We start from the raw sequence: 12,348 nt of genomic DNA, 5'->3' as shown, positions 1-12,348 counted from the left end.
GACAAACGTTTGACAATTCGCCATAAATCAGCCGAGGCGAGTAAGAATGTTTGTATGAGAAGTCCCGCTCCGAAGGGATTCAAAGTGTTGGAAAGTGGCGATATTTCTTCCCTTCCATACCCGGATGTGCGGGATAAGCGGGCAAAGTGGAAGGATGGCACGAGAGACGTGGAGGGTAATGAGATGATGGAGTTTGAGATGCAGCAAGGGAGGACGTGAAGAGGGAAAAACACATTAAGGCTAAAGTGAAACGAGGAGCTTCGTGTGCCACTTTCAGGGAACTCGACACCTCTTTTTCCCTTCTGTCTTTTTAGCCACAGAACGCTAGATTACCTCCCCCCCCTCGGAAAATATGATCTTAAATACACAAGCCCGCCTTCCACCGTATCGCCTCACATCGTTACGATGGCGGCCTTAAAAGCTTTTGTCGGATCGATTGTCAACTGTTTGGATTGGATGAAAGGATCAAGGTAGAATTAAAGCGATACGACGTCCTCTTTTGTGACAAATAGTCGAAGTGATTGTCAAAATTTGAAGCTGACATCAGAATGCAAAGGAGCTTGGCAATTTGGCATCACAGGTCCGTCGAAGACAGCTGAATCTGGAATTCGAACAAAATGGCTGCCGCCTTACCAGTTTAGCCGTACAAAAATGTACAACAGTAACATACATTACAATTTGATTTAAAGATAAAAGTTCATCCGGCCTATATTTCCTGGACTGGACTAGAACAGTGGTTCTGAACCTTTATGATCTTGGGGCTCTACTTTTCCTGTTCAAAACGGCTTATTCACATATTTGTGTATCCATTAAGCTCAATCAAACCTACTTACATTTTAAAAATCTAAAACAATATCAGATAACCTTAAACACGAAAAAAAAAATGCCAAACAGGCAAAGAATTCATTAAATAAATTTAAGTCTCAAGACAAGTAGAAAAAAAAACACGGCAACGCTCTTTGTCCTCAAAAGCGAAGGGTGCACTTCTCCTGTTTAGCCACTAGTCTGTGCTATTGCTCCGCCAAAGCTCAACATTCCTTTCATTGCCAGCTGGGTGACCCATTTTTCTTCCCTCACCTGTGCCCCGTTTCCCACCCTCGCCTCCTCGCATTGTTAATTAGAAACGAGCATGAGAGAGTTTAGGGGGAGGGGGGGGTACGATACGTCTGGGTCATCTTCCAAAGTTGTTTGCTGAGTGGGCAGCGGGAGCGAGGAAATAAGGCATTAGAATGGCAGGAGCAAAAACGGAGAGCACTTGAAGTAGCGTCGCAAACAACAGGGGGTTGCTGGGGGGGCGAAGGGGTGGGGGGTGTACGACGAGGGGCTGTCTGGAGTCTCGGGAGCGACACGCTGAGCTTTCCGCACGCGCTCGCCCTCCGCCTTGCCGTTTCATTTTCACTTCTCGGGCCAGAGGAGCACGGCAGCCGTCTCCGAGGACTCCGGTTAATAATGTGAGACCGAGTGGATTTAATTAAAGAATGGCGAGAAAGGTAATCACGGAAAGGAGCCTTATATTGCAAGTAGCAGAACGTGGGGATTGTGTAGGGCCTTGTTGGGGGATGAAAACAAATCAGACATTATCTCGTCAGGCGGAGAGAATGCAGCAATCTTGCGTGCAAACACTCCATCATCCAATCTGGGAATTTACCTTACATAATACCAAAATAATGTTCTATCCCTAATTTATTTTGTGCGTTCATCAAAATGGTAGGCCACGGTTATTTGTTGCTACGGCAACCATGTATCAACTATTTAGTGATCCATACTAGTGGACCGGCCTTGGCGCGTTGAAAACCACAATGAGTCAAAAATATTGGGTGTCCTGCTAGGAATTAAGCTGCTTATCCCGCTTTTGTGAAGATTTTTTTTTTTTCCAAGATGGAAGAAAAGCTGCCAACAAGGCCAAATATATTTTCTGCGCTGCCCTTATGGCTCGGTTACACACCAGAATGCACATTGAGCTGTCACCGGCAAATAAGAACAAATATCCCGCCGTCGCAGTGGGATCGGAAAGGCGGAACGACATGACAAAAGTCTCCAGGTGAAGGATCAAACTTTTGGATTAGGAACAGAATGTTTTTGACTGGACTTGGAGTTCGTTCACATCACTTCATCTATATGAAATATTAAAGATGAAAAAACTAGGACAAAGAAAATGATACTCGGAGAGCATTTCAATTGTTAGCATCGATGCTAACGTATCATTGGCTGTTGACAGCCTGCGATTGGACATGTGTGGGCACATTCTATGGAGAAAATGGAACACTTGTCATCGAGTGTGGAATGAAATCACCTTTTCCCTTATTTATTTATTTTTTTTCAAAAACTTCTTGAGCCTTTGCCTTCTGTTTTTACTTCACAAAAACCTGGAATGGACAATGTACCTGCATACAGATAATAAACATCTCAATTCTTGACGATTCCACTTTTTTTTTTTTTAATTCCCGCCACTAGTGAAAATTTACAGTGTGCACGCGTCAGAGGAAGATTAAAAAGTGCATCACTTCTAATTTAATCTATATTTTACTTCTCGCCGGTGATGTCATCGTTTTTTCTGGCTCTCGCCTGTCTTTTCCTGTTCTCGGTGTCCCATCCCGCGTTTGCGCACGCCTCCTCGCTTCCTACCCACCTTCAAACGATTCCTGCTTAAAACCAAGCGCATTCTGACAAAATACATAAATAACCATGATAAGATCAAATATGCGGCTCAGTCGTTGCTAAGGCAACCACCGGAGAGCTAAATGTAGCTAAGAATATTCTATGGACCAGCCGGGACATCGCCCATTGGAAGTAAGGATCCAGAACTCCGAAATACCATTCCATATTTTGTGAATAGGCGATGGCAATCGGCGACCATATTGACTTGTTTTCATTCACAGATGGTCAAATGGGTTTAAGCAAAGCTGACGTTACACTCTCAGTGTTTGCAAAGGCTGGCCGTGTTAAACAAGGCTCATTTTGGGTGGTGGGAGGGGTGAGTGGCGTGCCTGCAAAAGGAGGCGGACTGACGTTTGGGAGAGGACGCACGCTTTGGCTTACATCCCGTCAGCCAGATGAGAGGGACTGCGAACGCCAGTGACGGCGCATTAAATATGAAGCCAACGCCGGCAGGCTCCAAGCTTAGCATAAAACGTGGAAGCGGGGGGTAAACAACTCGGCTAGCTTGGCCCAGAGGTTCTCCAATTTTTTTTTTTTATATATATAAAAAGTGATTTCAAGACAAGAACTATTTGCTCTTGTTATGGTCACATTGACTTTTTAAAGTTACACCTAACCAGGAGGCCATTTTAGCCAACACAACCTGAAGAAATTTATTTCCCCTCCCAAGGCCCAAGCTTGGCTATCAAAATGTTTGCCTTAAAAGGTTTTGAGCTACCGTATTTTCCGGACTATAAGGCGCACCATTAATGCATCATGTCCGATTTTCAATCCAAATCAAATCATTCTCCATTTTATCTTTTTTATTTCAACTTCAGACGCAACAAATTACTTTAGAATCACAAAATAATGATCCATAGCCTTTTTGATTCATGATTCATAGTCTTCAGCGGGCCACTTATGATTGATTTCGTGACACAATGCTTCGGGCCAGTTTAAATTTAGGAATTTGGTCCATATATAAGGCGCGCCGGACTATAAGGCGCACTATCGGCTTTTGAGAAAATTTTAGCTTTTTAGGTGCGCCTTATAGTCCGGAAAATACGGTACACAAGTGTTTAAGGACACACAAGTGGATGGGATCTTTCGTGTTCGTGAGATTCCCCACATTGACCTGACCATCTGATTGTCCATTTGGAAGTGAAGTGATGGGACAGCGATGGGCATCTGCCTCTCAGCACGCACCAAAGCGGCCGCCGTTGCCGCCACACGAAAGGGACAGTGACAAGCACTTAGCCGGTCCCTCGGCAACCAGTCCTATTTCCCTCCTCTTATCTAAAGTGACAAGAGGGATGTTGCAACACACACACACCCCCAACGCCCAAGGCTCATCCGGCATTATCTCCAAGTGTACCAGCGCCACGAGCTATCCAAGTCTCCCGATTTCCTTCTCAGCCTATCTAAAAATATGCTGAAGAGGCTGACGGCCGAGTAGAAATGCAGAGCGTGCCTTTCAAACGGCCATGCGATGAACTGAGACGGCGAACGTAAAGTGACAAAATGTGAACGGAGGAAGGCTGAGGCGCTAATGAGGTATCGATCGCTGGCGCTGATGTGCCCGTCCGAGCACTCCTCGCATAAACCGGCGTCGAGCTCTGTCGTGTGATATTGAGATTTGCAAGCCATCAATGGAGCCCCTGCCACTGTACCCAAAAGCAGCTGACTACATGAATATGGAACTCAACTCAAGGAACATGCTTGAGTTCTGACTACAGCGCATGAAGGTAGCTTGGATTTCATTTCTCTTTTTTTTAGCTTTACCATCCAAGGCGAACATTTTTCTTTTTTATTCCAGATGGATGGGGCCCGTGAATAGAGATACCCTTGAGCCCAAAAGGATCTGTAATTGCTTATAGATTCTACAAGTTGGCTATTAAATTTGGATTGATTTATTTAGTCTGGTCTGTAACAAAATGGACAGAAAAATAATCGGGAAAAACATCAACACCATGTTTCTAACATGTACACAACCACAAACAATTTTTACATAAATGACTTCATTCGGTATTTAATTTTCAAAAAAACTAACCAAATTGACACAAGGCTCGCTGATGTTATTTGTGTACTTTGTTACCTTAACTCATTCACTACCATTGACGCATATAGACGTCACAGTTGTATTTCACCCGGGCTGCACTTTGACGTCAATGGCAGTGAATGATTTTTTTTTTTTTTTTTTTTCAGGAATTTAAAAGCATAAACAAATCAGGGCCGACCAGGCCATACTTTCTGCGCTTAGTTAAAGTATGCACAAAGTGCGCACTCCCCCCCAGGGAGGTTTATATTGGAATGTTTATCATATTCCAGCTTGACTTCTTGCGCCTTGAGCCCCCCCCCCCCCATAATGAACCTGGGAAGACACTTGTGGTGTAAAATCAATAGTGGTGAGCTCCTTTAAAACCCTCAACTGGGAGTCTTACGGTGGCCCAGAATACATTAGAGTCACTAACTACTGTAGGGTGTGAGGAATAAGAATGAAGCGCACGCATCCATCCGGCATTTTATGCATCACCCTTATCAGCCGTGCGCAGAGCATTAATCAGATGCCACCGTTTTATTAAGGGTCATTAATAAATCCAAACCGGGCTATGAACCCAAAACGGAGAAGGAATAATCATTCTGAGCACTTCATTTGGCGACAGTGTTGCCGTGGCAGCTTAGCAACAAACTTTGCCAGTGAAATAAATGTTTACTCCTAATTATGACCACTAGGTTGCATTTTTGGTGAAGCGGACATTTTTGTGGCTCACTCCAAAGAATTTTGAGTACTTATCTTTTTCTTTGGTGAATGTTCATAAAACTGTCTTTCATTTGGTAAATTATTTAAAAAACGATTTTGAGTTTTGTTTTCCTGCTTTACATGTTTCAGCAACTTCCTGTAGCTGTTTTTTCCCAAAAAATACTTTAAAATTATTTAACTATATACAGTGATCCCTCGCTACTTCGCGTTTCGTTTGTCGCGGCTTCACTACATCGGAGATTTTTTTTACAAATTTAAAAAATAAAACTTCTCAATTGAGGAAACGTGTCTAAGCTTTAGGTCAATGTAGTATTGCTCCAAATGTTCGTTTACATTCCTTTAGAAGTCCGTTTTCGCGTGTTAGCACGATCGAGAATTAGCATCTTTCCGCTAACTCGTTAGCCTACCCAGTACTTCTTGTTGGTGACCGTACTTCGCGGATTTCACTTATCGCGGGTGGTTTTTGGAACCAATTGTCCGCGATAAACGAGGGATTACTGTACTACACAGATGGGTGACGCTAAATTACAAAAAAAACATTCCGAAGCAACAATGTACGTTAAAATAGAAAGCTGAAATAAACTGAGAAAAGTTTAATATAAGACACAAAAGTCCAATATCCTGTAATAATGCAGCTCCACGCTCTTCAACCAGTCAGAGAGACTCAAAAGCCGAAATCGACTGAACTGTACTTTAATATTCCGATTGCTTTGATTTTTCTTTTCTTCAAAATTGTATAAATCATCATCTCTCATCTGCCATTTCTTCACTACAGTGTTGTTCTTCTCCTCCCATGGCCGTCACACATTGGCATACAGAATGTGCTTGGCTTGTTAAGTGCTTTCCAGCTGCCTTTGAAGCTCTGAGTTGCAGCAAGCGCACATGCAAGAAAACGGCGATGTCCCCCCCAACCCCCCCCCCCCATTAACTAATTGGCAGCATTGTGTGCGCAGCATGGGCCGAGGGGAGGAAGAAGAAACAGCCGTCTTCAAAGAATGCAAGACAAGCTGACAGTCCCCATGTGTCTCCTTTCACATTTACGCTCTAATTTAGCCACAACTTCTTCTTCAACGACTCGCTGAAATGTGCACTTTTAGCGACAAAGAGACACCGCCGCAACTTCGGCAATAACTCCGCGATGACATCTTGAAAGTCAGCTTGTGTAAATTGAACGCCTTTACTGCGGCATACGCGTGCAAATTAAAAGGCAGGCTTGAAGCTCAAGGCCGTCCGTCGCTTCATTGTATAAAGAGTTCCGTTTTCCCCGTAGTACAATCCGTGAGCCGCCTCGTATGACATGGCGGCTGAAAGGCATTTACACCGATGGAGACGAGGGAAGATGTCAGAGGACGTCGCATACGGTTCAAATGGCCCCTTTGTCACATGACAGCTTGAGTAACTGGTACTCAGCTGCGAGCACTTCTGAACCTTAACCCGTGTGACTGGTTCAAAGCAAATGTGAGCGTACGAGGGAGCACAAAAGAGTCTCTTCAGGGCGCTTTTGAAAAGTAATTTCCTGGAATAATATGCCCCCCTTATATACTATATAACGTGACCACCCAAAATCACTTTTAAAAAAAAAAGCCATTTTTTTCCTCTTGTGTATAATACCGTCCCATGATTTGCTGGTATGCTTTATTATCAGAGTGAATATATAGTACCGTATTTTCCGCACTATAAGGCGCACCTAAAAACCTCCAATTTTCTCAAAAGCCGACAGTGCACCTTATAATCAGGTGCGCCTTATAAATGGACAAATATTGAGCCACTACAGCAGGCGTGTCCAAAGTCCAACCCGCGGGCTAAATGTATATATCTTATATATGGACAAAGTTTTAAAATGGGCCATTCATTGCAGGTGCGCCTTATAATCCAGTGCGCCTTATATATGGACAAAGTTCTAAAATGGGCCATTCATTGAAGCTGCGCCTTATAATCCGGTGCGCTTTATAGTGCGGAAAATACAGTAGTAATTTCCTTCAGTGGGGCATTATAACCCAAATAAATGTAGGAAGGTTTCATATTATACACAGTATAGACTTACACAACAAACTGATGAATAACTAGTTTTTCTTTTTTAAAAACATGAATGGTAGTAAAAATTGCTAGCAACATTTCAATGTGCAATTTTATCTGGCCCCCAGGCCTTTGGTTTGACACCTAAGCAGTCTACAAATAGTCAATCGCATGCCCTTATGTGTTCGTAATAAGTAGCACGAATGGCTTGCGGCCAATGCTAACGGGCTAATGTGGCTTACGGCCAATGCTGACGGGCTAATGTGGCTAACTGATGCGCTACCACATGAAGCAAATGCAAGATATGAGCATGTCGTGACTTCTTGTCATTAAAGCGCTGCTGAGAGGAACATCAATAAGGTAAGTAATAAGGAGTTATAAGGCAAGACCTTTTATAGCCGTGCTGCTGCCACCGGAGCAGAAACAGGAAATTAAAAGTCCGCAACAACGCCGGACAACTTATTATATTATATTTATTACATAAATTTGTAACATTATACATTAAATACGTTGGAAAGTAAATATGCCTTTTTTTTTTTTTTTTACAACCGCTAGGTATTGGTAAAGATCTATAAAAATCAATGCTGATACAATACGCGGAGACTAGTTTTATTTTTTAATGTGTATTATTCATAGGAAATTACAGTATTAGTTTTCCTTTCTCTTGATTGGTCAAATTTATCGGATGAGGAAAAGAGATCAATAAAGAAACTCACAAACTGGGCATTGACTGACGACAAAAGTGATGCCTCTTTTTCTGTAGCTCAAAAATCTTTGTTTTCTTCTGCGCTTCATTTTTTTTTTTTTACATGCTAAGCACATCCTCCGGCAAATTCAGATCATCAGAGAGAAAGTGCTGACTAATCCTCATCCTTAAATGTATTCACGTTCAATAAAAGCTATTCATCAGCTTAAACCCGCCTGGAAGTTCAAACTAAATGCAAACCACCTGGGAGGAAGCCTCGGTTGACGGGAGGACAGCGTTTGCTCAGCGGCGAGGATAGAGGCAAGTCTTGGTAAATCATTCATATTGATTACTGATCTCGCAACTCGGCACGGGAGTAAGAGTGGATCAACCGTGATGCAGCAATAGCCGGTCACGTGATCATTTTGACATGCATGGAGCAGTGAAAAAAAGAAAACTTTGAGTCAAGGTACTCCATTTATGTAGACACCCTAAAAGTTGGTTACAATTATGCAAAAAAAAAAAAAAAATCTGTGATGGCAGCCGGTACAGCCGACGCAACCAATGGGATTCTTAGCAGCTACGACGGCTAACAATTATGGATTTAAAATATCTCAGACTTCCAGTTCTGTCGAGTAATCTCTTTATGTTCCGTTACTTGAATTAGAATTTTTTCCGCAACCTTACATAGCTTTGCGTAGTTTGAAGAACGACCTGGGTAGCGAGGCAGCCAACTTTGTGGTAGCCCAACCAGATATGCAGCAATTTAATCACACACACAGACACACACAGACACACACAGACACACACACCATGTTTTGCCTGTAGGCTGCAGCTGCAGATGGTTGCGTGCGGCAGCGGCGGCCTTCCCGAAGGGTCTCCGGAGAAACCGCAAGCCGAAGCTCCGAAATCACATGTCAAAACTGTCTACTTTCTTTTTTTTTTTTTGATTGCCGTATTGCAAAGGTTGCTCTCCGAACGCCACAAAGTAAACTATCAAACTCCCATCACTTGAATTTCTTTTTCTCTGTGTGTGTTTGAGAGTGTGCGCGTGGATGTGTGTGTTGCAGACAAACGGCACAACATAAGCATCAATTATCCCGGTAAACAAGTTTGGCCATGTAGAACATTCAATTACGTATTAAACATTAATAGCCGGGGCGTAATTCACCCATCCATTAGATCGTGTTAAACACGGACACTCAATCTTCTTAATAGAGCGTGAGTGACTTGGGAGCTTTTTTTTTTTTTTCCCTCCCCCAAGCATGAATTTAATCAGGGAATAATAATGGTGTGATCGGGTGGCAGTTTGTTCCACAGAGGCCTTGAATCACGCTACTAATGGGCAGCAAATGTAATTGAGAAAAAAGAAAAGGCAACCGGTAAAAATCAAAGTATGTCTATGAATCGCGCAAAGCAACCTGCAAGTATCGAGCGGCTGCAGAAGAGTTCGAATTCTTCTCGAGACGGCCGATTCTCAAAGTGTGGGATCTCGTGCCAGTCGATAAACGCGGGCAGCCAATAAAGCCAAATCGTTAACTGCCAGAAGAACAGATCAGTTATATTCATTTTTTTTTTTTTTAAGTGCAGTACATTTGCGTTTAATTGAATTGAAAGCAGTTTGTTTTTAATTATCATTAATGAATTAATTTTTAATTAATTTAGCTGTGATTGAGACGGAATAATTATTTTGTTCAGACCTAGTGTGAACAGCATAATAATAAAAAGTTAAAAAAAATGATCGACACAATCCTGACTTGAATTTCCCACCTTTGAACCAGATTTATTTATTTATTTATTTTTTTTACCACCTGGCGGGAAACAATTACGGCGTATGCAACAGCATTGCCAGAATTTGGTGACATTATTATCTCAGCTGGCACGCTTTTGACTTCTCGCTAAGCCCCCCCCCCCTCTTGAGGTTTCGGGGTTGAGCTCACCCAAGCTTGGGTGGCACACGGTTCTGCCAGCCTTGCTCTGCCACGAGAAATAACAAGAAAAATCCAGCAAACTAACTGGAGATAATAGTTTATTCAGACTCTGATTGTTAAAGTGTGGGATTGCTAAAGGGAAGATAATTAAACCTTTATAAATGCATTGCGGGAAATTAGTTTTTGCACCAGCCCATTTTTATCTAGCTTTTCGATAGAATGTTAAACAATTTGTGTTTAAGAGGGAACAAAAATAGAAGAAAAAAAAAAGCATCTGACAATGAGGTTTACTGCTAATGACTTTTCCGAGGGTCCGATCGAAGCGCACGTCATGCACGATGTTTATTTTTGTAGAGCTTGATTGGGATATGGTGCTTATGACCTCATCAGAACTCCTCAATTTCAACGTTGGAGGGGGCTGCAGTTTTTTTCCGGAGGGGGCAGGGCACAGAGGACCAGATGCATAATACAAATATTATCATAAATATAGATTGCATTATTGAATTACTATGTTTGTCCTGCAGATCATTCTACAGTCCATAAAAAAATAATCCAACTCACTTTGACGACAATTTAAGAGCAGCTGAGACATTGTCTGCCACCTAGTGGTGATAAGTTATATTACAACTCGAAGCAGCCATTTTAGCGGCATTTTAGCCACTTCCAGAAGCCACATTTGAAACACATATACCAAGTTTCAATTTGACACCCTATCCTGCACCACCGACTGGCAAAATATGGCTGCCATCACTCATGCCCCTCCCAACTTGTGCAATTTTAACATTATAATGTAGCTCTCGTCGCGGAGGATATGACATTTTGGTTCAATGCCAGAATATTATTTGTTGGCATAGGCGCTGGTGAGGAAAAGTGCTTGCGAGCAAAATCTCCATATGTCGGCATCCCGTAATAAGTGGAATGCCCATGCGCTTGAGTCACACTACTAAATCAAAAGAGTTGGTGATTAACGAAGTTGGGCCGCTGACAGGAACCTAAGCCCAAACCAATAACTCTGGACGCTGAATTTATGTTGCTCCGAGAGTTACTGTGAATCATCCACCATTTTTTCAATCTCTGCATTAATTTTGTTAGTCAGAAGAGCGAGATACTCGCACCTTTCGACTGTTCTGAGCGTTCCCGGCGTGAAACGACGGCAACGCAAAAGGTGTCAAAAGCACCACAGAACAGAACTTTTCCTCCCCAACTTTTTTTTTTTAACACCTTTATCGACATATTTAAATTTGGAGCGGTGAATGACGTTCAAAGTGCGATGAACACCAATTAACAACCTCTCAGCTCAAGGAAAGCGCGAGTCTCTTGCCTCTTCGCACATCTCAATCTCCCAAGTTGCTTCGGAGAAAGCAACGTTTTTTTTTTAATGCCTCCTGGAAAATTGTGATATTTTTTTCCACCCACTTCCTGTTTACCCCCCGCTGTTTTTCTTGCCTGGTTTAAAAAAATAAGCTTACAGCAAATGGTGAGAGCAAAATACACATAAGCTTCCACTTGGAGTTGTGAAAATCCGAACAAAGCGCTGAAGAACCCATGAAAAGCCCGTTCCAAACCCACCAGGAACCATTCCGAACGGCAACACTAACACTTTAGATGTTGTTTGACTTCCTGGAGTCTTGAGTTTATTTTACCTGCCACACTGGAGCTAATTTTAATACCGTCACAAAACCATAACCACCATCGCCCCAAATCCCCATTAGCCTCTTTGCTAACTAGCGTCTTGCAACAGAGTGAGTAACGCCAGCTCAGCAGATGGGCTGCCCGCCCGGCAAACTCTGACTCGCAACCTTCCGAGAACTTGGGCCGTGGATTCTGTCCAGTCTTCATCATCATCATTTTCGTCCTCCTCCTCAAACATTGGGCCAAAAAACGAGATAAGACACATGGGCCAATTTGGACCAGATGTTGTTCTCAAAGGAGATTGTGTTACTTAAAGATGATTTGAACTCATTTGGATTCCAGCTACATTTATAAGAGTCAGCGAGGGGCATTAAAAATCCACTGGAAATAAAAATCGTACCTTCAGCTCTAAAACCAAACATAAAACAAAGACAATGACAGCTTGTGTATTTAAAATAACCATAACTGAGACCGAGTCTGCTAGCTTAAATGCTAATTAGGCTTGACATTGCAGTACTAGAATCCCACACATTGAACACAACAACACGTAGAAAAACATTAGACCAGTACTCGCAGTAAATATAATCATTTCTCATTAGCGTAGCGCTACGAACATTAGCTCAGAGTGGAGTTAAGATGTCGATTGGCTTCAGGATAGCGATAAGGACTGCCGAGAATTCAAAACG

General features: G+C 42.6%; 1 protein-coding gene across 31 annotated transcripts in view; it reads right to left on the bottom strand.

The window, feature by feature from the left end:
• LOC125977523 (receptor-type tyrosine-protein phosphatase delta) overlaps window positions 1–12,348 on the bottom strand; it is a 196,162-nt gene that overhangs the window by 125,304 nt on the left and 58,510 nt on the right. The window lies entirely within an intron of this gene.

Source organism: Syngnathus scovelli, chromosome 1, assembly GCF_024217435.2.
Source record: "Syngnathus scovelli strain Florida chromosome 1, RoL_Ssco_1.2, whole genome shotgun sequence".
Taxonomy (NCBI): domain Eukaryota; kingdom Metazoa; phylum Chordata; class Actinopteri; order Syngnathiformes; family Syngnathidae; genus Syngnathus; species Syngnathus scovelli.
The sequence above is the reverse complement of the archived record's forward strand: the minus strand, read 5'-3'. Positions and strand labels throughout refer to the sequence as shown.